Source organism: Camelus bactrianus, chromosome 17 (assembly GCF_048773025.1).
Source record: "Camelus bactrianus isolate YW-2024 breed Bactrian camel chromosome 17, ASM4877302v1, whole genome shotgun sequence".
NCBI classification, from domain to species: domain Eukaryota; kingdom Metazoa; phylum Chordata; class Mammalia; order Artiodactyla; family Camelidae; genus Camelus; species Camelus bactrianus.
Genome location: NC_133555.1, coordinates 7,845,575 through 7,872,536, shown reverse-complemented (window position 1 = coordinate 7,872,536; position 26,962 = coordinate 7,845,575). Strand labels below are relative to the sequence as shown.

The following is a 26,962-nucleotide window of genomic DNA, read 5'->3' as shown; positions in this document are numbered from 1 at the left end:
CCCCAAGGCCACATGTTCTTAGAGGTGAAGGATTTTTGCTTTTGTTTTTCAGTTTTTCCTGTAGTCATCACACTGTGCGCCGGAGGGGAAGATTATAACCAACAGGATGTAGTTAGCTAAAACACTACTCGGGCCAGCCTGGTCTGAAGAACTGAAAAATCCCTAAATATCAATAAAAGATATTTAATATACAATAATAGTTTTCTGTTCCCTAGACATAGCTGAGCCAACAGAGTACTGTCAACCCTCAAATATTTAGATAGCTTTGAATGCAAAGCAGTCTTAGAGGATGTGTAGAAAGGACGTGTGCATTTCCTCATGGATCTTATTCAGTTGAATTCTACAATGTGCATGTTACTTAAGCCTGTGGATATTTCTCATCCATCAGATAGAGATGCCCGTAGTACTTATCTTCTCAGATTGTTGTGAAGATAAATGAATTAATCCACCGAATTCCTGGGAACAGTGCCTGGCCGATAGTGAATGCTGGTAATCCTGATAGGAAACCATTGCCTTAGTGTCTCGGGGGGCTCTGATTTGGTCCAGAAGGGCAGGTGTGAGAACAGTGAACTGTGTTATATAGATGAATGAGCTGTGTGTGGTGGGAGGAAACATGGGGGTGCAGAAAGCCTTCTGGGAAAATCATTTCTGTCATGTGAATCTGCAATCCCTCTGGTCCGTCTTTGCCCACTGCCTTCACCTGAATCTCAGCCACCATCCTTCCCCGTTACTGATGGCCTCTAGACGGGGTTCTCTACTTCCGTCCTCACAGCCGTCCTCTGTTTTTTTAGTGTAAGGGATTATGTTTTCACCCAGTTAAATATTTCTAGTGGCTTCCCATTGCACCCACTATTCTTTGTAGAAAGTCTAGAATTTCAGGACGACAAGGACCCATGTAATGTGGTCCTCGCCTCTTCGGTAACCAAGCTCATCCACTGTGCTGTCACGGCCTGCACTCCCTGCCTCCCCAAGCTTTCTCTTCCCACTCCTGGAACACGTGACGCCAACTCCCTGCTACACTGTGACTACTTCTGTGCTGCCTCGTGGTCAGCACAGCATCCTCTTTCTTCAGTGTTTCTCACCCCCGGGTCTAAACACAAAGGCCACCTCCTCAGATAAGCCCTCCGTGACTGTGCTGTGGAGTGTGGCTCTGCTTCGTCCACGGCCACTGCCTCCCGGTCACCGCAGATCGCATTGTTCTGTGTAGTTCTCTCCCCTGGACTCATCAGTGGATGAAATGGGGTTTGCTCGTGTGAACTGTGTGACCACCTGATTCAATTACCGACTCTAGAATAGGCCCATTCTAAAGATCCTAGCTCGGGAGACTGATGTATAAAAACTGAAATAGCAGACCGTTAGTTTGCAGAGTCAAACAGGACTGTCACTGAAACCAGCATATCCAGTTCAGCAAGACCAGTAGGTTCTTTTTCCTATGATCGAGCACATAACGTGGGAGTCAAATGGATGAATGGGCTTAACCTAGTGAGTTAACCTAGTAACTCTCCCTACTCAGCATGGATGCTCTTGCCAAGAGAACAGGACGTATTGGCACCTGGCTCTTAGATGGCGCCTCGTCTAAGTTTGCCTGGCAGAACCACCCCCCCCCACCCCCGTTACTTCTGCGTTCTTCCTGGAGGTCTTTTGGCCTTGCACTGTCTTTAGCCTTAGTCTTCTGGGCTTGGGCCACTGTCTTTATGGTTACTTTGCATATACTGATCCCCCCTTGTGGACTTAAAGATTAAAGAGAAGCATCTTATTTTCAGGGATAGTAGTGAGAGAGGACTCTACGTAACCCCACATACTGGTTCCAGGAACAGTGGACTCTACAAAAACATTAAGAAGCTCTAGGCAGGTTTTGAGAAGGCAGGTGTTGTGGCTGAACCTGTAACTTATTTGAGCGGTGGTGGTGGAGAGGGACAGAAATTAATGTCTGTTGATTGTCTACAGTGGGCCCAAGGTATGACCACCACCTTTGGGATCCTTTCTACTATCATGTGTGGTAAAAGGGTTGTTTGCATTTGACAGACGAGGCAGTGGTGCCTTAGGGAGGTGTTGCAAAGTTGCAAAGCAGGATTAGGGGACAGGTCTGCGTGGAAGGCCTTTCTCAACCCTAATACTGCTGTTGGAGTCACATCAAACATACTGAAAAGTCAGCCAAGAGAATATAGGCATTAGAGAGAGGCCAGAGGGAAACAAGCAAAATGTCAGACCTACCAGAGCCGGAAGGGGTCTTCAGGATTCCTGGATGGAGCCTGCCAACAGCTGGAAATGGAAACTGGAGGCCAAAGAACTCGGTAGCTATGTCCTTACTCATTAATGTTGACCCTTGGACCAAAGCCTTGGCATCACCTGGAAGCCTTATAGAAATGCAGGCTCTCAGGCCGGACCCAGACTCGCTGAATCAGAATCTGCATGATAAAAAGATGCCCAGGTGACCCGCACGTGCCTGTCACGGGAGGGAAAGCACAGTGCTGTGCCGCCCAGGTTGCACAGCCTGGAGGTGTGCAACATAGACATGAATTTGGACTGGGAGCCTACAGAATCAGATATCATACTTTTTAAAAACTGTGGACAATACTTTTAAAGATAGTCACAGTTCTCATGAAGAATATTACAGGAACAGCTTTGGACTAAAAGCAAAAAACCTGGAATTTTGATCCTAATGTTTCTTTGAAGTCCCTTGACTTCTCTTAGCTTCACTCCTTTTACCCGTGTGGCTTTGCTAGATGCTTTCTTATACTCTTCTGAGAGTCTTGGATTATAATTCTATATTCATGGTATTAATAGTACAGGCTGATAGAATGGTTAGAGGGTAGCTTAGCAGTAAAAAGCCTGGACTCCAGAGCCAGACTTCAAAGTCCCTACTATGTGCTCCCCACTGTGGGGTTATATGCCCTCAGTCAGGCTTCTTGAAGCTCTCTGCACCTCACTGTTTTCATCTGTAAAATGGCATGCAAACAATAGCTACTTTCTCGAGTTTGTTTTCAGAATTTAATTGTGCTATGTTTATAAAATGTTTAAAACCATTGGGAAATATAAATTTCATATGCCAGGCCCTGGGCTGGGATGTGCAGAAGTTGAAACAAACCCCTGCTTTGCAGGAGGGAACTCTGAGCTGAAATGCCTTAGAACGGTTGGAATGAGGTTTGATCTGGATTTAGAGAAAGTAGCCAAGTTCAAGAGGATCACTGAAAAAAACTAAGCTGAAGCTCAGGGAGGAAATGGGATATATTTAACTTGGAGAAGCTAAAGAGACATAATAGCTTTTTTAAAATAGACAGTGGGTTGTCATGGAGCGGAGCCTCAGACTTGGTCCTGCATCAAAGGGCAGAATTAAGATGAGGCTGGAAGGGATTTCAGATGGGTGACTACTAAAGATCTGATGGATGACTACTAAAGATCTGGGAAATAGTTGTTCAGATTTGTTAATAGCTGGGAAGACTTGGATTTAGAGGAGAGAATGCAGTTTATTTGGGTACCAAGGAAGAATTCTTAAGGACGGCTTCAGGAGAACTATATGAATTTGAATGAGTTTTTGGAGAGGACCAATTAGATTCAGTAAGAGACCCATTGCTTATCTTTAAGGAAGCAGAATTTCATTTCTTTCAAAATATGCACAGTAACTTGAACCAATTACTCTTGCAGAGTAAATTAATGAGCTGCTTTAATGAACAGATAATACGAACATGTAATTATCAGCATTATGAATATATAATTAGTGTTTCTAAGTCTTTTTAACATATTTACGTGATGTACAGCCCTTAAAAACAATCTCCCAATGGATTTACCCTTTCAGTTTGCCTAGGAAATACTTTTTCTCAGCTCAGTTAAGTTCTGCCTGTTTTGCTTAGTCAGAATGAACGTGGATTTGCGATCAGTGACTACTGGATGAGTGAGATTTTGCTTAGATCGTAAAGGTGTTTGACTATGTGATCAATAAAAGATTTGCCGCCACTGTTTTCCTCCAACTGCTAGACAGCACTTAGCTTATGCATTTGGCATTTCAACCACAGCATACGTATGTCAGGCATATTTCAACAGGGTTCAATTATAGCTGACAAAACATTTGTAAAGGCAGCTAGATTTCAGCCCAGATGGTGACTGGGCATTTGATGAACACTCTAAATATGTGGCATTATTCATCCCTGACACTCAGGAAATAAACAGAAGGCCATCATTTCTCCCAGGGCAAGGAAGTGGAAAAGAAAATGTTCACATCTTCCCAGTGTGCAGAGAGAGTTGCCACTTTACCCGAGGAGCTGCAGAATGTTTGCTTTTTCCTTTAACAAGGGAGAACATGTTTCAGAATTCTCCCAAATACACATGGCCCGCGACTGGGGAGGTGAATGATCCCAGCCTGAATTTCTTTCCTAAGGCCCCTTCTGAAGCGGCTTGGGGGGGCAGCACTACCTACGCTAACTCGGATGGTGCTCGGTCTCAGCTTGGAACATCAAGACCCCCTGTGCTGGTATTTTGATTGATCTACACACGTACCTCTGCTTCAGTCCTGGCACAGGGAAAGTCTGGGAAAACTTATCTTTTAGGTTAGATGTTCTAATAATATTACTATTTAACTTGTGGAAAAACCATAATTAAAAAAAGATCAACTAGTTGATTAATTTAAGGAAAGCGCTGAACCGTACAAGGACTTCGCAAAGATTTTTCATGAAATGAACACATCCAGATAACTGGGGCCCAAGTTAGTCATCATGACATCAGTGGCATTCAAAAGTCCCCTTGGCCCCCTGCCTCCCCGTCACTCACTCCTTAGTAGGTGTGGCGTGACGGCAGAAACTGAAGGAGCCAGTGGAAACTGAGAGCCCAGAATTTGCCATCTTGGCCCAGTCCTTAGATGGGATTTGGAGTAAATGGCCAAGTTCAAGAGGAGTATCTTTTCTACTCTTCTACTTCCAACTTTTTATATCCTGATATGCAATGTATATGGCTGGGCTTTAGTCTATAGTCTAATTGGCCAAGCTTCATCTTTTACTTTGAGTTTGCCATTCTTGATTAGCCAAAGGAAAGTAAGAAAGGAACAGAAAAAAATATGACTTTTCTCCTGTCCTTCCCCTGCATGAACCTGTTATCCACGGTTTTAGTCCCCCACCCCCACTCCAGTTACAACAGGCCTCTTGAATTCAATTCTAATAGGAATCACTACTTTGACCAGTTTTTTTCCTGATGATGCTGATACCTTAGAAGAGTAATTTCATTAATTCCCTTCTCTCCTTGCACGTCCCTGGGGTCGCGCATTTTACTCCCCCAAAGTCAGTATTATTGTTTAACAGACGTAAGATTCATGTATTCCTACCCTCTTATTTGTTCTCTCTGACCCTTTATTTCTTTTTAGATCTCTGAACTGTGATCTGAACCCAGTTTTGCCTCTGTCTGTGTCATCCCCAGTGGGCAGTTCGTGTTTGGTTTGAAATTTCAGTTCCCCTTTAAAGAGAACACTTTATGGTGCTTGACTTACATTGCCATGGTCAGCCGTAGTTTTTCTCCTTCAAAGTGATACGTCTTTTTGTCTTTCCTGCCTGTTTTCAGGATTTCCTCTCAGTCTTTATCGTGTGTGCGTGTGTGTGCGTGCGCGCGCGTGTGTGTATCCATCCAGCCATAGAGTTTGGTAGCACTTTCAAGATCTGTTACTGTCTTTTATAATGTTTTATCTATTTTATCCATTTTCAGCCATTATCTACTTAATTTTATGTCTTCCTTATTCTCCATTTAAATTTATACAGAGATTCTAAATTTAAGTAACTTAGACTGTTTTAATGCTTCCATTATTTTCCATAATTTTCTCTTTTTGGTTATTTCTTCTGACAAATCTGTCCGGTTTCTCTTGAGTTTTGTCCTAATGCACTAAATTCTGAATTTGTTACCATCTTTTTTTCAATCCTGTTACCTTGAATACCAATATTAATGCCTGCTGACCACTGGAAGGGAGAAATCATACACATAGTTGGAAGTAACAGGTACTAATATTTTGCCCAGAGAAGGCTGACTCTTGCTTTTAAGTACGGATACGCTGGTTCCCTGTGAGAGCTGGTGTACTTCTGGGTGGTCCTTATTTCTAGCTTATGACCCTAAGAGGCCTCAAACTACAGTGTGGATGTATAGGAGGTTTTTCCAGAATAAGCAGCTGGCTCTTGGGTAGAAGAAAAAAAAAAAAAGGTGGGGAAAAAAAGGCTGCCCCAAATATCAGGATTATTTCACTGATTTCTTTTTTCTTGGTTAGAATTATCCTGGGATTCTTCTCTGCCTTCTTCATGGCTTGAAGCCAACTAGATAAGATAGATATTAGGTATATCCATGAATTGACAGATATAGATAGGGGATAAGTAAGTTGTAGCTAGATAGATGACAGATAGATGGAGATATTTTTTAATTTTGTTCCATTTTTCAAGATGTACTCAGTTGAAGGGTTGATTCTGAAGTACATTGCACACTATTAGCAGAAATACCCTGCGATGTGGTTTTTGATGCTCTATTTAAATATTATTTTACCTACAGATCAAGTAAAAGATGTGTACTTTCTATGTAGAAAATGTAATTTCTTATGCTCATAGACTTTACCACTGGCAACATTTTGCACACATTTTTAAGCTTCAGGAAGGAAAAGCATACAGCTCTTTCCACACCGAAGACCTCTCCCCCTCCCCCCCAAAGCTTTCTTTACAGCTTAAAACATTTTCAAGTACATAAATCTGTGTTTTGTGTGCTTGTTACACGTCATGTAGACTGCTTTCCTTAAAACGTTAAATCTCAGGATGCTAACCCAGAATTCACGCTGCATGCGGTGAAGTTCATACTCCGATGACTGCACACGCTGCTCGGCACTTTCCAAAAGTGTCAGGGCCCAGCTCATTTTCCCACCCTCTGCAGACACGCGTCATGACTCCAGGCACACAGAACTCTCCTGACTCAACAGTCTCACGCTCAGTAGCCACTGGGTCATGCATCTTTCCAAACGTTTTTTCTTTTCTTATAAACTGTATATTTGGTTTCTCCCATGTATTTAAGAATAAACTTCTTACAGAGTAGGTAAGCCGTATGAGGACCTCAAAATTATTTCATTATAACGATGGAAAGCCCTGAAATGACTCATTAAAAGCATTGATTAACTTAGAAATGCTGCCTTAGACAATAGTTCTATTCAGTTTCACTGCCATGATTAATGACTTCAGGAAGAAAAACTAAAAGATGCCAATGAATTGAGAGAAAGGCTTTTGGAGGGGAAAAAGCACTGATAATTCAGTTCCAAATGAATGTCTACATTCAGAGTAATTCTGATAATTGTCATGGAATTAGGTAAAATGATTCTAAAGGTATTCTGAAAGAAAAAAATGAATAAAGTAGTTTTAGTGCCTTAGCATATCACATGGCAGGATATGTATCAAAGTAAAAATAAGTAAAATGAGGTATTCTTGTAAGGTTGATGAATAGCTCATAAGATCGTAATAGTGAGTACAGAAGCAGACTCATGTTTATGGGAAAATTCGATTTATAATAAAAATGCCATTGCAAATCATGAAGTTAAGATGTTCTGCTCAGTGCATAATGTGGGACAAGCTGGATTATCCACTATGGAAGGAAAAAATATTTCAACTTATTCTCCACATCTTGCACAAAAAGAAAACTGTAGATAAATGAGATAAAATTATAAAGAAAAAAATCTATAAATATAAATTTGAAAAATATTTGAATGGGAAGAACTTTCTAAGAAAATAATAATCCAGAAACCATAAAGCAAAAGGTTGACAGAATAGACAAAAGTATTGTTAATACAGAAAAGAAACAAAAAATATTTATGTATATATAAAGAGATCTTGCAAGTGAGGAAAAAATGAAATAGAAAAGACAAGCAATTCCACATATTGATCCTTTATTAAAGAATAAGGATTTGTTTTTAAGTAAATCAGGACCATTTCAATTCAGTGTTAAACACCTCAGAGCCCCAGGGTTGCCGTTAAGGGTACTGGTCATGCACTGTTGCACCTGGGTGCAGCGTTAGCCCCTGGGCAAATCGTTTAACCCACCTTGTGCCTTGGTGTCCTTGTATGCAAAGTGGCGGGGGAGGGGTGGGAACACCTGTAGCACAGAATCATTGCAGGGAAGAAAGGATAATGCTGATCCCAGTGGCAGGCACCCAGCAGATGTGCAGTAACTGTTGGCTGACGTATTTATTACTTTCATTCTTTCATTTTATTTAGAGTCAGGAATCCAGACCTATCCTTACATGAAGGAGCTGGGGATAATTTAGAGTAATTCACTTAACTTTCCAGGCCTCAGTTTCTTCATTGTAAAATGGAGAAATAATAGTATCTCCCCAGTAGGGTGGCGTGATCACTGAACGAGTTAACGTTTAGAAAGCATCTTTGCCTTTGGAACTTGCGTAGTGGTCATTAAGTCCTATTTAAGTTTTAGTTGAAAGACAGTACTGAGACTAGTTAGCCAAAAATAGCTAAAGCAATCAAAGGCTGTGTGCTTAAACAGCAGAAGGATATTTAGGAAATGTGACCACTTTCAGAGTGGTCAGAGAAAAAGTAGGAGAAGGAAGCAAGGGTTTTTTTTTTGTTTTTTTTTTTTCATTATTTTTGGTTACTGTAGCTGCAAGTTATTATTATCAGTTGCCAACAGTGACTTTAAAGAACCCAGTTAAATATTGTAAATAGAGTAATGGTAGACTCTGTTGAATTGGGTCTGGATGAATATTATTTTAAGAAGCCTATTTTGGCTGTAACCCAGAGTCCCCTGCATGACTAGCCAACACAAAGCCTCATCTCTTTCCCAGGAGCTGCCAGTCAAGTGCTCAATCCACTCAGTCTTTCAGGAGAACATACCGTGAAGGGTGCCAGTTACAATGGGCTGGACCTGTCCACAGCCACTTCCTGATAATAATGCCAAAAAGCCATTGGAGGTCCATTCTTCTTGACCACGGGCACCAATCGGCAAGCAGAAAATGCCCACTTACAGTCCTTTGGGGAATGCAAATCTCTGTTGAATGTTGCTTTATAAATGTTTTACCATTGGCGGTCCAGAGGATTCATTTTCACAAAAGGGTCATACCTTAGACTGGAGAGTGGGTTGGTGATTTTTCCTTTGACCGTAATGCCAGAGAGGACAAGGACAGACACAGCCCAGGCAGAATGTTCGAGAAACGAGTTGCACTAGGCTTATTTCAGTCTGCCTGCTTTGCAAATACAAGTCACGGAGTGCTGTCGTCCTTAATGAAGGTAATTAAATGTAATTTGAAGACACGTTTCTCCTCTCCAGGGGTGTGACACAGCTCCTGCTAACAATTTAAGTGTTTCAACCTAATGTGAAGGCTAAATTGGCCCTAACTGATGAAACTGAGGAATTGGGATATTACTCAAATGTCAGGTGTCAGTAAAAGCATGAATCGGACTGTGTGATGGAATGGCTCGGAGTCTGCCTGTGGGTGCTTACAAGGAAGGGAGAAATGGATGGATTTCAGGAAGTGCTGGCCTTTGTGTAGAAAGAGCTGCCTGGTTTCAGGAGATTGAGCGAAGACCAAAAGCAAGGGCCGCGGTAATAACCGGTATGATGTAGTGGATTAAGTGAGCTCAGTTTTGAAAAAGTAAAAGCTTGAGAGGTGACTTCAGAAGCCACCGTAAAGGGACCTGTCCCACAAGAATCATTGTCAACTGCTGTGTTGGCTGTATGTCTTCTGAGCAAAAGCAGTAAAACGTGGAGGTTATCCAGGAATTGATGTTTAAGGGCACAACCTCTCCACGGGATGTGTGCCTACTTCTGGCAGGATTCGGTGTGTGGACGGCTTACTCAAGGTAGATTTAAAGAATGTGACTTTGTATCGGAAAGTTCTCTCTTGGGACAAATGGCCTGGAGTCCTAGACTCATGCTTAGCAAAGCCCGGTGTTTTATAAACAGTCTCATATTATCTTGTGTCATACATTCTAAGTTCACGTATCCCAGCGTTCATCAGCTCTGACCTTGGTCGTCTACCGTGAGTGAGACAGCTGTTGCCAAAATGTTTCAGCAGTCCAGTGCCATTTCCTTAAACTTCTGCATTTGCCTTGTTTTAGAAACGGCGGCCACCTGCATGCAGACCACCAAGATCCCGCCACTCCTTAGCCTTGCCCCTCCCCGGTCCCGCAGCCCACTCCTGTTACTTGCGGAGAGCTGCGTGTTCACCGCTGTTATGAAGAAGTGAAAAAAGAGGGAGATCTTTAACAACCTTCATAGTGTTTGGAGACTGGAAAACAAAATGATCTCTACCCAAATTTTGCTTCTAGAGTTGCCAGACTTATTAGCAAAGGAAAATACAGAGTGCTTAATGAAATTGAGTACTAAATAAACTAGGAATCATTTTTAGTAGAAAATATGCACTCTTTGGGACATCCTTCTTCTAAAAATGCATCTGCTGTTTATCCAGAATTTAAACTGAACTAGGTGCCCTCTGTTTTATCTGGCAACTCTAGCTGCTCAAGTACATCCAACACCTCTTTGGGGAAAGAGGGTTATGTTTCAGGATTTTAGATGGATTAAATGTTACGGGACTGTCTCAATGAACTATTCTAACTTACAGCATACTTCATGTTCAGAAAGAGAGCTGCAGGAAGCGAGCGGGTCAGGGCTCTCTGCTTATATTTCCAGCACAGCAGGCAGGGAGCTGGCACTTGGGTCCAGCCCCAGTATTGCACACGTGGCACACATCCGTGTGCATCTGTGGCTTTGTCTCTGAAATGACTTTTACATGCTGGTGGAGACATGCAGCATGTTACTTTTTTCTTCATTTTTATATCTGGTTATTGAGTACGGAAATTGCTTTAAAACGACCCAAATGGTAAACTACGACTTAGTAACTCCTATTTGGGAACAACAGATTCCATCTCCTTGCCTGTTATGTGATGGCAGCCTTGTCCAGAATGTCAACAGTGTACCTCTGTTTTCTTTCCACTGGTGGAGCAGACCCTGATGGTAAAAGTACCAAAATAAGTATTCTTGCCTCAAGGGAGTCGGGAGAACCACCCATCCTAGAGAAGCAGGTGAAGAATTAATTTTAAGGTTGTCACAGTGTTTGCCCAACACAGACGTTTAGCTCTTCCTTGTTATACCATAGAAAAAGAGCCATTTCCCCACCCCCATGGGGAATTCATATCTGTTTCTACAGACTTTAGTATCTGTCTAATTGAACGTAAATATGGGGGATCTGGGAATGATCGGAACTTGGCAAAGTTGAGTGAAATGACAGACTCCTTTTAATGACATTTGTTTAAGATGAGGAGCTTCACATTCCACTCCAAAATGACCAAATCCCCACTTAGCAATAACCATAAACTTATGCTGTGGGGAGTCACGAATTGCATGAGCTCAAAAGTAAAGCCATCCTTGTCTTAGGAAATTATGATGGAACCAGTGGTTTCCATGGCGACCATTTGCTCTAATTGTGATACATTAGTAGCAACAAGGATTGGATGGCTCAAGTCATTTGGCTAATTAAACACAAATGTGGACTCTGCCAGAAGAATTATGGATGAAATTTGCATCCCCTGGAATGCACCTGTAAAATGTGTACTGTGTACTGCGTTAGTCCCGTCAGCGGGTGGTGGGAGGGAGACCATGTGCTTGAATAGTGGAAACAGGTCTTTCTTACCCATATCCTGTTACAGGACTCTTTTTACAATTTATTTTTAAAATGCTTTCTCAAAGGAAAGACAACAGCTCTGATCAATGAAACATATTTTCTGGTACTGTTCAAACTGGGGAAACCTGTGAAATTTCATTCACGTGGAGGGAGGTGGTAGCTCACAGCAATTACAGAACATGATGAAACCACAGAGTCTCCAGTAACACACTGAGCTCCTGAAAATAGGAGTTTATAATGGAAAGAGCTGGCCCAGGCGGAACCGTGGCAGCCCCGCTAGGCGGTGGCATCCTGGGAAGCCTGGGGGGCTTTTCACCAAGAGAAGCAAGAGCACGCTGGTTGGGACTGAGATCAAGGAGGAGGGGGATGCTAGATTCTGCGGATGAATCTGGGGGAGACGCTAGAGCAGAATTTGTAAATGTATGTCTCGGTCTCTCAGTCTCTGCAGTTCTGGAAAGAAAGTGTACTGAGCTCCATTTTTCAGACAAGAAAACTGAGGCTTGAAGAGGTAAAATGATTTACCCCAGGTCACAAGCCAGGGTCGTCCTGGTCCTGAAGACTATAGAGCAGAGCATCACCAGTAGCTCAGGAACAGACATTAAGGTAAAGTTTGTTCAGTCATTCGATGGGCATATCCATTAAGCACCTGTTCTGTGGTCAGCACGTGGGGTAGAAAGATGAGCAAAAGCGAAGCATGAAGCGCCCCTGCCCATCATGTCCTACTGCGCCATGTTGCCCTTTCCTTCAAAATGCAGCAGAGCATCTTAGCTTTGAACCCCTCTGCTCCAAGTTCATACTTGCCCCGAATATTAGTTGAGTGCACACCGCGAGTGGAAGGTACAGCCTCGAGTGAAGTGGACATGACCCTGTTGTCAAGAACTGCAGTCTGGTGGGACAAGCAGCCAGTCTGTGTCATCCCACAGATAAGTGGAAAATTGCAGCAATGATAAGCGCTGTGGAGAGGAATGCGGTGCTCTGAGTCATAGAACAGGGTGGCACTGACTGAGTCTCAAGCAGGGTGGAGCTGAAATCTGAACGAAAACTTAGCCAGGGCTCAGTAAGAGCAGTAGAACCATTGGGGGGGGTGGGGCTGTGGGAGCTGGCAAAACAGTGTCCCTAGGAGTGAGCTCATGGCGTTTGATGCTGAAACTTGAAGCCTCCAGGAACTGAGAAGGAAGGAAGGATGCAAAATGGAGGAGAACAAGGACCAGGTGGAGCTTCCAAGGGGCCATTTACAGCAACATGGATGGCCCTAGAGATGGCCACCTTGGGAGATTTGAGCAGGAAAGGAAAGCAAAGCTTTAGGAAGCCCTGTTCATACAGATCAGTGCATATGTGCAGTGGGCCACGGGAACATTTCCAGGGCAGGAGCAGTCTTCGGGAGCTTCTAGTAGCCACCATATTGTGATGAGAGTCAGCTCTGAGGGGTTGCCTTTGGAACGTTGAGTCTAACGCATGCAAGGGATCTTTCAAAGAAATAACAAGATCTGCTGGAGAAAATAGGAATGAGAAGAGCCCCAAGTTCAAAGTCTGGAGAGTAAGAGAAAAAAGAAAAAGATGAAATGCTAGCAAAAAGCAAGGCAACAGGTGCAGGGCTTAGATTTTTTGTTGTTGTTGTTAAGTCAATGAATTTTTTTGGCTGAGCGAGCCCACACATCACGTGCCTGTTGTAGATGGGACACCTGGGGCTGAGACATGGTTTGCTAAGGGCTGCACAAGTCATGAGGTAAGGAAATAGGAGCCGGGAGGCGCCCACGGTCTGCTTCTGCTCTGTCTTTGTACAGGCTGCCGCTGTAGGTTCGCACTGAAGCAGTGATTGGCCATCCAAGTGGAAATGGGCCATGGACAACGGGCCGGGACTGCTGATGAGAGGCCCAGGCTAGCTAGGGGGTAGGGTATTTGTGTCAAGGCATTTCACTGACGGTATCAGCAGATGGAGAGAGGAGAAAAGAGGCAAGCAACGGCCAGGGTGAGGAGGAAAGGAAGTGGCTCAAGAAGGGAGCAGGCGTGAGGGCTGGACGTTGTCATTACAGCCGAGGGAAGGGCTGTCCAAGAAGACGGGCCATGTGGTCAGTCATCATGGAGATACTTTCACGGGAGAAGGGGAGCTATTTTAGGACAGTATTCGGTCCAGAGTCCGTATCGCAAGAGGTGAAGGGGGCCCGTAAAAGGGCTGGCTTCTCCTCTGAGGCTCCTCCAGCATCAGCCGTGGTCAGCCTGCAGTTCTTGACAGGGTGGCTCACTTGGTAGACACTAGGCATCCTCTCTGGTAGGAAACAGCAGTTCTATGAGGTCACTGGATAAACTGGATCCTCTAGGAAGAAATGTCCAGAAGGCAGATCCTCTGTCACCTCTAAAATCATCATCTGGGCAACCTTAGTAACAGGACTGTATGTTTCCTAGGGTCCTGTAACAAAGGACCACGGACTAGATGGCTTAAACAACAGAAATGTGTTGTCTCACAGCTCTGGTGGCTGGAGGTCCACTGGGTTGGCGGGGTTGGTTCCTTCTGAGGGCTGTGAGGGACGTTCTGCTCCTTGCCTCTCCGCCAGCTTCTGGTGGTCTGCTGGCCATCGCTCATGTCCCTTTTGGAAGAAACACCTCACCTCTGCCTTCATGTTGGCATGCCCTCTTGTACGTGTGCCTGTGCCCACATACAAGGGACCTATTGTAAGGTCCCCGTTTTATAAGGGAACTTAGATCTACTGAGTTAGAGGCCCGCCCTGCTCCAGTCTGACGTCATGTTAACGCATTCCATCTGCAATGACCCTGTTTCTAAACAAGGTCCATTGTGAGGCACTGGGGGATGAAGACTTCATGTATTGGGGAACTTGGGGGTTCACTTCAATCCATAAAGAGAATCAGATTCTTTACCATGTCAGGATCCCACATCACTCCTGTCTTACAGTAGCCCAGGTCTAAGAGCCTAAATGTCACCTTATATTTTTCACTTTCTAGAAACTGAAATGATAACTATGTGGCCTGCCTTTGGCTGGTGTAAAAGGTTCAGTGGTTGAGTAAGGAAGAGGTATCGTTGGACTGTCCCACCTCAACAATTATCAGGCTGTGCAGTTTTGAGTAAGTTTTAGAGCCTCAGCTTTCTTGTCTATAAATTGGAAATCCATCCTTCCAAGTCAGAGTATTGTGGCTGAAATCAAATAAAATGCAAAGAGAGATTGGAAAAGCTATAAAGCACACTAAATGTTATTTTTATCAGAGTTAATAAATACAAAACCAAGAAGAAACCCGGTCATTTAAAAATTTTTCTCATATCGATCAAAGTGTGTTTGAAATCAAGTATGCACCTTGGGTGGCAAATTCATCTCAGAAATGTCACCTGGAGTACAAATTAACTCTGGCTTTCCGTGGCTGTAGAACAGAGATCGTGTCCTGTTTCAGGTGTTCTTGTTAGCTTATTGAAGTTACATAGCTGAGGAAATAATTATTCTCTGTTGCAAGAGTAGCGTCTCGTATTCATAAAGACAGTAAGACATTTTCCTTTGGAGGCACAGGAAGGTCAGCATGACAGATACTCACGTGGTGTTAAAAGCGCAAAACCTCAGCTAGTCAGAGGCGAAAGCTGGTTGCTGAAGTTGCTGGAAACATTTCCACTTGTGTCTCAAGTTATATGCTCCCCATTGTATAAGTTTGCTGGGCTGCTTAACAAAGGACCACAGGCTAAGTGGCTTTTAAACAGAAGTATGTTCCCTCACAGTTCTGGACGTTGGACGTCGGAGAGGAAGGTGTCGGGCTGGCTTCTTCTGATGTGTCTGTCCGTCCTTGGCTTTCCGAGAAATGGCCACCTGCCCCCTGTATCTTCCCCATGGTCTTCCTTCTGTTCATGCACGTGTGCACCCAAATTTCCTCTTATAAGAATATTGATCATATCAGATGAGGGCTCACCCAGATGACCTCATTGTGACTTAATTAGTTGATGACCTTCTCTCCAAATGCAGTTACATCCGGATGTACCTTGGTTTGTGGCTTCAACATGTGAATTTTGGGGGACACAAGTCAGACCATAACACTCAGCCCTCTGACCTCTCCAAATTCATTTCTTTCTCACAGACAAGACATATCTACCATTTTACTTTAGAATGCCAAAGCACAGCTCGCAAGATGTGTATAAAACCTGGGGCAGTTTTCCTTAAAATAACAAGATACTTAATGCCATTGTTACTTCCTCTTGAAATAGGTGGTGTATACTCACATTATATTATAGACAATAGCTAGTTTATCCAAAACATTTTCCTGAGGGCCTACTGTGTGCTAGCCCAGGGGCTCTGGCAGCATCTTCAGGTGAAATCCTCGCTCTGATAGCCTCGGTATATTTCACAACTTGCCCAACCCATGACTTTACAAAGAACGACAACCATTTATCCTTCATCTCCATGTCCTCAGTGCTTGGCACTTGGCACTCATTACAAACTGGTCCTCTTCCTCCTCCAGTTACTTATTAAAGGCTAATTGGCTGTAAATATTTTAATGCATTGAGGTAAAGAAAGTGTGAGACTAGGAATAGGTGGTATGCTGAAAACCTCACTCAGCTTAATTTCAACTGTAAAAAAAGGCAATTTGGACTAGAAATCTCTAAGAGAACTTCCCAGTCAATAATTAATAATGTTAGGTTTGGGAAATCAGAGAGGCCTTCCTGGAGGAGGAATTTGGGATTCATCACAGTGTGTGAGAGTTGCTTGAGGAACTTCTGGGCAGTAGAAGGATCATAAGTGATATCAGTCCTAGTGTGCTCCTAGAACTGGATCCAGCCCCAGCCACCTTGCTGGGATCTGAATCCAAGCATGCTGACCTCTCAGAACACGCAGAGGCATTATTCAGGCCACACAGTGACTACTTAGTCGTGTGTCACCGTTGACTCCTTAGATTATGAGTAGTGGTGGTTCTTTGTGTGTTTACCTTTAACTGCTGTCCTGTTCAGAGTAGGCATGAGGACAAATAGTCCACATCTGCAGCTACCCTACACCTCAAACTTGCAATCATCTAGGAGAAGGATGATGATAGGAAGGTAATAGATGGTATTATTTATAAAGGCTCTGTTAAGAAAGTGACTTGACTATCACAGCTTCCAACCTGTGGGCTTTGGGACAGCTGTTTCCATCGTTTAATAGCAGATTTACTCATGGAGCTGAAATTGCCTGAGAAACTCATCTCCTTGCAAGTGAGATTTTACTGTAATAGGCGGGACTTCTATGACCAAAACAGAGAATCAGGTAGAGTTGTGGATACGCTTGGGCTGCCATAACAAGATGCCATGAGGGTGGCTTAAACAGGAGACACTTACTTGCTCACAGTTCTGGAAGCTGGGGTTCTGAGAGGGAGCAGGGATAGTTTCTGGTCAGATCCCCCCTCTTGCCTTGTCTTCATGTGGCCTTTCCTCTGTTTGCACGTGGGGAGAGCTGTCTGCCGTCTCTTCCTTTCCTTAAAAGGACACAGTCCTATCTGATGAGGGCCCATCTTTATGACTTCATTTATCTTTAATTACCCCCTAAAAGACCCTACCTCCAAATACAGTCGCAGCAAGGGTTAGGGCTTCAACTCGAGAGTTTGGAAGGAACGCAGTTCAGTCCACAACAAGCTGAGGATGCAGAGCCTTGAGCACTGTCTTACTCCAGGCATCGTGTGGGCCAGGTAACCCGGCTTGCCATCGAAACTCTAAAATAATCTCTCAGAAGCCAGCACAGGTCTGAAAACATAGCTAAGCTTCTTGATTCTGTCTCAAAGATGAGAAAATAATTCTGCATTCCATGTTTCCCCTCTCTCTCAGCCTAGTGCATTTTAAAATAGACTTGAAACCCAGGAAATTAGCACCTTCAGTTTATTCCCAGAGCAGATAGCTAATAAGCAGGGAAAATTAAAAATTTCAGCCAGCTCACTTTCGTGTTTTATAACACATACTACTTTGGCTTTGGAATAGTTTAATTTGAATTAATCATCAGACTCTCTTCAGAGTTAAAAATGAAGTGGTATTTAAAGTAGATTATATTGTTAGTATAATCTGACACCAAAAATTTAGCCTGAGGTGTGCAGTCAGACGTAAGCTTGATACTACGCATATTTTTGGCCTCCAGATTTCAGATGACAAGGGTGATTTCCAAGTTCACGGTTAAATGACTTGAGGGTGGGGGAAGACTCAGGAAAGCAAACCCCCTTAGGAACACAGATTACCGGGTGGAGGAATTCTTCACGTGTCCTGTTAAGCTAAAGAATCTTCCCTGAGATGTTTGATCAGACACAGGAAGTGTGACAGCAGAATCACACTGAGCTGCCCCAGTGTTTTCAGCAGCTGGCCACTGTTCTACCGATTTACTAAAGACTGTTGAGTGTCCAGTCATGTTTCAGTGATGACCTCCACCTTTGCTGAATATACCCACCACACTAACAATATTGCCAGACACACGTCCCCCTGGTTGGAGGAAGGGCAATGAGGGGAAAGGCATGGCTTCTATCAAAACATGGATTCGCTCTCATTTTGCTGACGACTTTGAGAAGTTGTGTGGAACTGGGAAGGCAGATGAGTCTTGTCCCTTGTGATGCATGAGAAGCTGGGCTCATCCTGTCTCCACTTTGGTAAACTGATCTCTGTTTCCAGTGAGAACATCTGACATTATCAGGAAAGCCAAGTAATCTCTTTATAGAAAGAAAACTATAATTCTTTATCAAGAACAGTGAAGCACCTGTCACATTTCTGAATTTCACAGACGTACAGGTCTCGGTGAAAAGTGCTGACCTGCAGGGAGTAGCTGCATATTCAGTATTACTCGGTATTCAGGGACGTTTGACGTATGGTACGTAATTTTCCATCTCTGTCCCATCGTCTTTGTTGCCACCAGGTGCCCAGTCCAGTAGGTAAGGGAGAATTTGTTCTTTTAAAATGATGATGTGACTTCTCCAGAAATGCCAAATACATTCATCACTGCAGCCGTGGGATGTTATAAAAGGGGAAATAATTGTGAAGCTCTCATTTTAGCCTCCTCTGGATCCATGGTCTGTTTCATAGTCGACTTCTTGCCAAACATTCTGGCAACTAGGTCAGAGACCATCAGTCTTTTCAGCTGTGGGGACCAGACAGCAGGAACGGAAGTGGCCCCTCCAGTGACACACTGCAGTGTAGGCAGGGCTGCACTGCTGCACCAGGCCACTAGAGGGCAGCCTACCTGCTGGTGCCCACCGTGCTGTCTGTCTGGGCCCTGCAGTCCTTATCTCTGGGGAAGTCGGGGTTAGTTAACAGTCTGTGGCTTTGTACGTGCCAAAGATTCCAACAGAGGAATGCTTGGTGCTTCAGGTACAAACAAACAGCCTGCAAAGGGGAGAACCAGAGACTCCTAGGCGAGGGCGCTTATTTGGATGAGCCATACCGTCGGAATGGGAATGCGATTCCTGGTGGAATCTCAGGTCTCCGCGTTTGGATAGCTTTTGCTGTTAGAGGCTTCACCTACTTTTTCTTCTCTACGTTACTCACTCATTCATCTGATAGGGTATTTTCTAGGTTATGGGAGCCCAGATAAATGAGCCGGGGGGAAGGGACGGCTTTCATGAAGCATTCAGTGTAGTGATCGAGCCAGACTCAGGTTTCTCAGGTTTGGCACTGTTGACATTTTGTGCTGGATAATTTATTGGCAGCGTGGCGGGGATGGATAATTGCACTGTGCATTATAGGATATTAAGCCACATCCCTGGCTTCTCCCCACTGTTTGCCATTAGCATCCCCGTTGACCTGGCTGTGACACCACATGCCAAATATCCCTCGGGTGGGGGTAGAGACAAAATTGTCCCTGGTCCAACCAGGCTAAAATATAACAAAACTAACAAGTGCATATTTATGTATCTTTAAGTTATAAAAAGGATCACAGTGGAAACAAATGTGGCACTAGCTGAGAGAGAAATTAATAGCATGGGGTTTAATTGAGGTTCGTTGGTTAGGGACAGTCTCTTTAAGGAGGTCATGTTTAAGATGAATATAGGAGTGTTCCAGAAAGAGCAAAGAGCAGCGTACAGGTCCTGCAGAGGAGAGAGCTTGACCCACTCATGGGTAAAGCAGGTGAGTGGAGAGGCTCGAGGGACCCCCCCAGGTCACATCAGGGAGGGCCTTGCGGACTACTTGAAGAGCAGCAGTTTTCCTGTGGTGCTGAAAATGTACTTGGCAGGGATAGAGTGGAGTAGAGGGTTCCGGCAGCATTATTACCTTCCATCTGTTACGTGAGGTCCTTCCGCATGTGGGACTTGTGCTAAGTGCCTATGTAGGGTACAAAGGGAATGAACAGGGGACCGGGGACAATAGGGAAGACTCTCATCTATAAAGGAAACTTAATAAACATGTACCAATGAAGATTGAAATAACCAAGCAAAACTTTAGTCCAATGACAGAAACAAATTCCTCAAACAGTAGTTATTTATAGGCATAATTATTTTAATTATTGTTGTTGAGCACAGTAACATTAACTGTGTTAAAAAAAAAAAAGGCAAAATTTAACAGGCGTAATTTTAAAGATCCTATTGGTTTTATTCAATGATTTAAGAATCGGGAAGCATCCACTGTAACAGATGGAAAGGAGCCCTGAGATGCTGTACAGAATGAAAGACTTTTAGGCAGAAGGGAGTGGGAAGAAGGAAGTTATACTATATACTCAGCAAAAAGCAGAATGGTTACATTGCGAGGTTACTTTCCCTGTAGCAGTCTGTTTGTTAGGAAGCTTACCAGCTTGTCCCAAGGACAACTTTGCCCAGAGAGTTGGGGTTTTCTTTTGGGCAATTACTGCAATATCTCCAAGAGGTAAGGAAGCGTTCCTGACCAGTGCCTCCTTTGCACTTAGGGGAAGAGTACTAGCCAGCTTAGCAGCAATCTGCTAAAGGAAGTGAATTTTGAATCATGGACATCTGGTAATTCTCATTTGGGTCTGTGGCTCAGGACTAGAAAGATGACACCAGGAAAATGTAAGGGTCTGTAGACCACAAGGGTGGCTCTAGTCTGCTTATCCTTTCCTTGCGTCCCTTTCTTTGTACAGAGACTAGATGCAAGGTTTGTTAACCAGAGACACGGATGTGGACCCTCAGGGTTAGGGAGCCAGCCACAAAAAACAGAGCTGAGTTTGTGTTCTAACACCTTTATGATGGTTTGATTCCTGTACAGCAAACTACACATATTTCAGATGTAGGATTTGACACATTTTGATAGATGTATACACCCAGGAAACCACCATCGCAATCTAGATAGCTAACATTTCCATCACTCTGCAGGAGGTGCAAATTTTGAATTCCCAATTTATCCCTTCCCATCCCTGTTATCCCCTAGTAACCGTAAGTCTGTTCTCTATGCTTCTGAGCCTGTTTCTGTTTTATAAATAAGTTCATTTGTGACTTTTTTTTAGAGTCCACATATAAGCAATATCATATGGTATTTTTCCTTCTCTTGCTGGCTTCACTTAGAATGACGATCGCCAGGTCCATCCATGTTGCTGCAAATGGCATTATGTTATTTTTTATGGGTGAGTAGTGTTCCATTGTATAACTATACCACAACTTTATCTGTTGGTGGACATTTAGGTTGTTTCCGTGTCTTGGCTTTTGTAAATAGTGCTGCTGTGAACACTGGAGTGCCTGTGTCTTTCTGAATTACATTTCCCTCTGGATATGTGCCCAGGAGTGGTGGCTGGATCATATGGCAAGTCTATTTTTAGTTTCTTCAGGAACCTCCCTACTGGCTACATTCCCCATAGCAGCATAGGAGGGCGCCCTTTGCTCTGCACCCTCTCCAGCATTTGTTGTGTTTGGGCTTTTTCATGACAGCCCTTCTGACTGGCGTGAAGTGGTATCTCATTGTAGTTTGGTTTGTTAGAGAAATGCAGTTAGTGATGACGAGCATCTTTTTATGTGCTTGTTGGCCATCTGGATGTCTTCTTCGGAGTTTTGCACTGGGTTGCTTATTTTTTTAATATTAAGCTGCATGAGCTGTTTGTGTATTTTGGAAATTAGTCCCTTGTCAGTCACATCCTTTGTAAATATTGTCTGCCAGTCTGTAGGTTGTCTTTTTTGTTGATGGTATCCTTAGCTGTGCAAAAGCTTTTAAGTTTAATTAGATTAGATCTTGTTTACTTGTACTCTTACTTCCATTACTCTAGGAGCTGGTTTGAAAAAAAGATTGCCGTGATTTATGTCAAAGCGTGTTCTGCCTATGTTTTCCTCTAGGAGTTTTATAGTCTCTGTGTTAATCCATAGTCCAACTCCTAGAGTAATTGTTTATGTTGAGAAACTGAGGCATTGGCAGAATGACAGGATTACCAGAATCATGGCACATCCAACAGTAATTGGAAAGGTGGAATATCACTCACCCCTTGCAGTGGGCTGAGATACATGACCAATGGCGTTATCTTTCCAGGCCAGAGCAAGGAGGACAAAAAATCATACAGACCTTCATAGTGTCAGAAGTAGGAAAACGATGATCAGAGAGGGAAGAAGTGGAAAGAAATGGTTTTGATCTGACATCTTGGGAGGAAACCGTCTACCTCGATGTCCTAGTCAGTGCGAGTTTGAGGTCTGCAGCATTGGCAGAGCCGCCTTCACCTTGTCATTGGCAGGGGTGTCCGCAGTCCAGAATGCTTGGTACAGTCCCTTCCATGAAGCTCACTTTTGCAAAAGCATCAGAGTAAAACAGTAATAAAATCACAAGAGACTTTTTAAGGTAACTGGAAATACATAGTAACATCATAGCAGGACATATCAGATTCCTAGGAATTTATACAATTTTAGAACATTTATATTAATAGCATGCATCCATACACATCTAAGAAGGGGTAGCATCACTTCTTATTATGTTTCTTTAATATGTAAGAAGATTATCAAATAGTTTAACATCTGACCAAATGACAGATAAAATCTCTTGAGATTGCAGGGAACGTGCGTGAAATCTCAAAGCTGATTTGAAGTCAAATAGATCCTTGTTAGAATCTGATTTTGGGAAAACATTAAAAGTTTGCACATTTGATTCCATAGGATCACAGACCACTACGAGAGAATACTTCATCATCGACTTAACCAAAATGTCAGTACTAGATGGTAAAGGCAAATAAGACACTTCGGTAGGTAGTTATAAAGGAAACTGGCCTCTTAATATTGAGAAGGCGGCTGCGTTTTCTTAAGCAGTCAAAGACCTGATAAAGACAAAATGAGGCACAGTACATCTCTCTAGTCCAGGTAGATTAAGAAACTTTCACAATCTCTGTCAAAATACCCAAAGCAGAGCAAGAACATTCTGTCATTTTTTTGTACCAGTGTACTTTTGCTATCAAACTCATTTTTTTAGCTTAAAGAAATCCATCCCAATCAGAACTAGCTTGATCACACGTAAAATTCCTTTGTTACAAACCTTCTATTTAGTATTCATTCACATTTAGTCTTTTTTTCCAGTCTGGAACAAGCAGTCTTCTTTATTAATGTTTCATAAATAGTTTTCTTCCCAACTTACTATTTCTAAGTCATTGAAATTCTTAACCTTTAGACTCCATTCCTGGTGTAAACTAAGCAAGCAAGCAATTGTAGACTGGCATTCTGTGGACTTGCACATTTATAATTTCTAGAAATATATGTTTCATAGTAAATTATTCAGTGTGGTATAAAATATGTTTTTTACTAGTAGATCAAAATACACATTTAGTTCCTCAGTAAAAGCAAGCCAAAAATGGATCAATTTATGTTCAGTAATTAATGTTTCAGTATTTTCCTATTTGGAAATAACCTAGCTATTTAATGAACAGCCATTATTTACCTTATTTCAGTATAACTGTAAGGTTTCAAGTTACTAAAAAAGATTATTAGAAACTTTGTCATACTATAAAGCAATTATTGTTCAAGAGCTTATTTAAATTTTTTTCTTATCTTCATTGAATTTACTTGTTCTGAACATTTACATTTAGATTACTCATGACAATTTCATGAGACATTAAACAGCTAACCATCATATCTTTCTTGCAAAAAGAAATTCTGTAACAGAGTAATGAGCTTGTTTGATGTTTAGGAAATCTAGGTAGACTATATTTAATGCTAATAATTGTAAATCACCTTGTTTTAATTAAACTGACAAAGTAGCTTTTGTTTCTTGAAGATTATCTTAGATCACATGAATCTGAAAAGCATTTGAGCTAGTTTTTATATTTCTGAGAGTATAAAAGCTTAATTAAGACAGTGTGTCTATAAGCCAATTCAATAGAGCTCTTTAGAAGTGAATTCGGGCAATACTATGTGCGGGTAGAAAAAGATCACATGCCTGTAACATACAGACGGATGCAAACAGATCTTACAGATTTCACTGTATAATATTAGCCCTGAGGCATGTAAAATAATGTAAAACTCACTGGTTTATAAAAGAGCGGTTGGATACAAATTGTGTTTCTGGTAGATGGCGTACGCTAACGTTACCTGCTCGGGTATTTTTAAGCCTTTCACTCATCAAAGACTTTCTTATAGGCCTAGTTTTCAAATAATCCTTCTGTTGTTATTTTTTCTTTCTGATCAGAATTATCATGATTCCTAGAGAAGATCAGGTAGAGCACTGACATCTCAAAAGGCCTAGAGAAAGAATGCAGGTTCCACCAGGAAGGACGTAGTTCCTAAGTCCGGATCTTTCGCCCCATCTGCAAGCCCTTTGCAGTGCACGGGGAGGACCCGGGGCTGGCTGGTAGGTGGCAGTGGTAGAAAGGTAGGGCCCTGTGTATTTCTTCTGCAGCTGCCTTTCTGTCCTAGTAAATACTCCCTGTAGACGACAAGGAGCGTGGTCTTCTGTTCCTCCAACTCTTGGGTTCCAACCTGGGTGACATCACAGGCTGGCCCACCCATCCAACTACAGTCTTCGTATCAGGGAGAAGATCTTAACTAAGATAGATAGAAATCAAAAGATTCCGATGATCTTGATTTAGAGCTGCTTGTTTTTGGACTATTTTTCTTTAGCTTAGGGGAGAAAGCTAAAACAGTTTTTATCTGAGCATGTTCTGAGGTTTCAGTTGGGACAAAAGGTATTCCTGGCAGTTCTGAACCACCCCATGGACACAAGTGGTACCCCTCCCTCCCCAGGCCCAGAGCTGCTCTCAAAGCTAACCAAGGATAACCAAGGGACAGAGGGAGAACGCCGCTGCGACCCAGAAACCATGAGCAGGACCGTGAGTTAGGGTTGGGTAAGAGCACAAGTGGAGAACCACCCTCAGTTTCCAAGTTCTCAGGACACAAAATGAGACAGACAAGAAGGCAGTATCTATCCCCCGGGAGAGGGGTCTGGATTTCAAAAGGAAGGGACAATGTGAATTGTTACCGTCCTCTCAAGCAGGTAATACAGAGATTCGGGCAAGTGGACTCTGATGAGGATTCTCTCAGCTTTCCTCAGATCCCAGCTGCAGGCTCCAGAGTGAATGGGGTTTAAAGTAGAGAATGGGTCCCCTGGAACCTTAACAGTTATACTTTTAAATAGCTAAAAGGGAAACTAAAATTAATCAATAATCTTGTAACAGTTTACTTTAGAAATCCCTCCAAGGGCAGATGTGGGGGTGCCTGTAAAGCCACTAACTGGGAGGACTTTGGGGTACAGTCCTGTCTGTGCAGAGGGGAAAGGCAATCCAGGTAGAAGACGAGCAGACGGAGGGCAGAGGGGACTAGCACGAGTCACCTCAGTCTTAGGTACCTCTTGTGTCTGTAATTTCTGTTTTCATCGGCCTTCTGGTGACCTCTGCATGGCGATTCAGATGGGTATCCTATTCTGTTTGATTTGGGAGTTCTTGCGTTCAAGTGCACTTCGTACAGGAAGAATGCTGTCTAATTGGGATGTTCTGCAAAATGGCCACTGAAATTCGAGGTTGTCTTAGTAAGAATGTGCCATTTTTTGTAGACGTCTACAGCTTCCAGGACCACAGTTCTTAGACATAACGTTAGCACTTGGGCCCAAAGGCAGTGCACTCATGTATCTGAAACTTGAAGGTACCATCTCTTCAGCTAAGCCTTGGGTCACTTGGATCCCAACTAATATACCTAAGAAGGATATGCCGGGGGGTTCAGGATCGTATGGTGTTTTAAAGTGTACCTTGTGGCATGCAAATTTTTTCGAGGTTAGGGGTGATTTTAGTGTCAATTTAATTCATCCTGTGACCAAATTACTCTAGCACTGGAGTCTAGGTGGCAAGCATTCTAAGTTTTTCAGGGCACAATCCATGCCCACAAGGTTTGGAGCTGTAGCTTCCAAGATTGGCATTAACAAGAGATCTGTTATTCTAAACTCATTAGTAACTGAGAAAGTGGATCTGTGGACACCAAAGAAATGGTACTGTGGATTGGGCAAGAGAAGGCCTTAGGTGTGTACCAACAGTCACCCAATGTCACTGAACTGAGCCAGCAGACCCCACCACATGGGGACTGTGGGCTAACACAGGCTAGTGCTCGCTTACAGCCTACTGTCAGTCAGTCTAGGTCAGGAGCTCAGATCTGAGAGGGTCCTCAGAAAGGCTGACACAGACAGAATTCAAAGAGTTCTTTTATCACGGGTACCAATACCTGTATTTCCCGGTGTCCTCAAGGCCACTGGAAGTCTCCTTCAGATTCATCTACTGCCACAAACCTGTAAGTAAAAATTCAACAAACAAGTTTAAAGATCTTATTGAGTTCATTCAGTAGTTCATGAATAGGGCAGCACTGAGAGACTGACACAGGGCCCAGGCCAGGCAGACGGGGAGCGAGAGGGGCAGAGAGTCCCTTCCCCCATCTCCTCTGTGGCAGCTTATCCAGATTTTGAAGATTCTGTACACAAACATCATTAGTTTGTAACAGATCTCTTGAAGAGCATAACATACTTATAATATGGCTAGCTGGAATTCATTATAGGTGTTCATTGCCCAGAAGAATTCTGTGATGGAAATGTTCCATACATGCACTGCTCAATATTATAGTCATATACTCACCAAGCACTTGAAATGGGACTGGTGGATATGAGTTACTAATTTTTATTGAAATTAAAGTAGCATATCTGTGTAATGGCTACCATGTAAGACAGCACAGCTACAGATAGTTTTCTGGAGGCAAAGTGAAAGGAAGAAGCCAGGAATGTGTAACCCTTAAAGCAACAAGTGGCAGTAGATGGGATCTGGAAATCCTACAAAGTAAACTCTGCAGATGTACATACATTCAGTCTCTGAAATGACTACAGAAGACTTCGGCTGAAGTCAAGCAGAACTTACTCTAACCCATCAAGAACTTTGAGGCAGAGGGCTGTCACAGCAGCCCGAGTCTTTAATGAAGTGGCATCTGTAATTAACTTTTCTAGATGGTATCATCACTGGGGTTTAACATGAA

At 43.0% G+C, this 26,962-nt stretch overlaps 1 protein-coding gene and 1 long non-coding RNA gene across 12 annotated transcripts in view; one reads left to right on the top strand and one right to left on the bottom strand.

The window, feature by feature from the left end:
- The window catches only part of GRM7 (glutamate metabotropic receptor 7), a 769,912-nt gene that overhangs the window by 635,488 nt on the left and 107,462 nt on the right, over positions 1-26,962 (top strand). The gene's annotated exons all lie outside the window — the stretch shown is intronic.
- LOC141573762 (uncharacterized) overlaps positions 6,861-26,962 on the bottom strand; it is a 527,901-nt gene continuing 507,799 nt past the window's right edge. The window contains exon 5 of the long non-coding RNA XR_012499880.1: positions 6,861-26,231. This is a non-coding gene — a long non-coding RNA (uncharacterized LOC141573762). The remainder of the gene's footprint in view (positions 26,232-26,962) is intronic.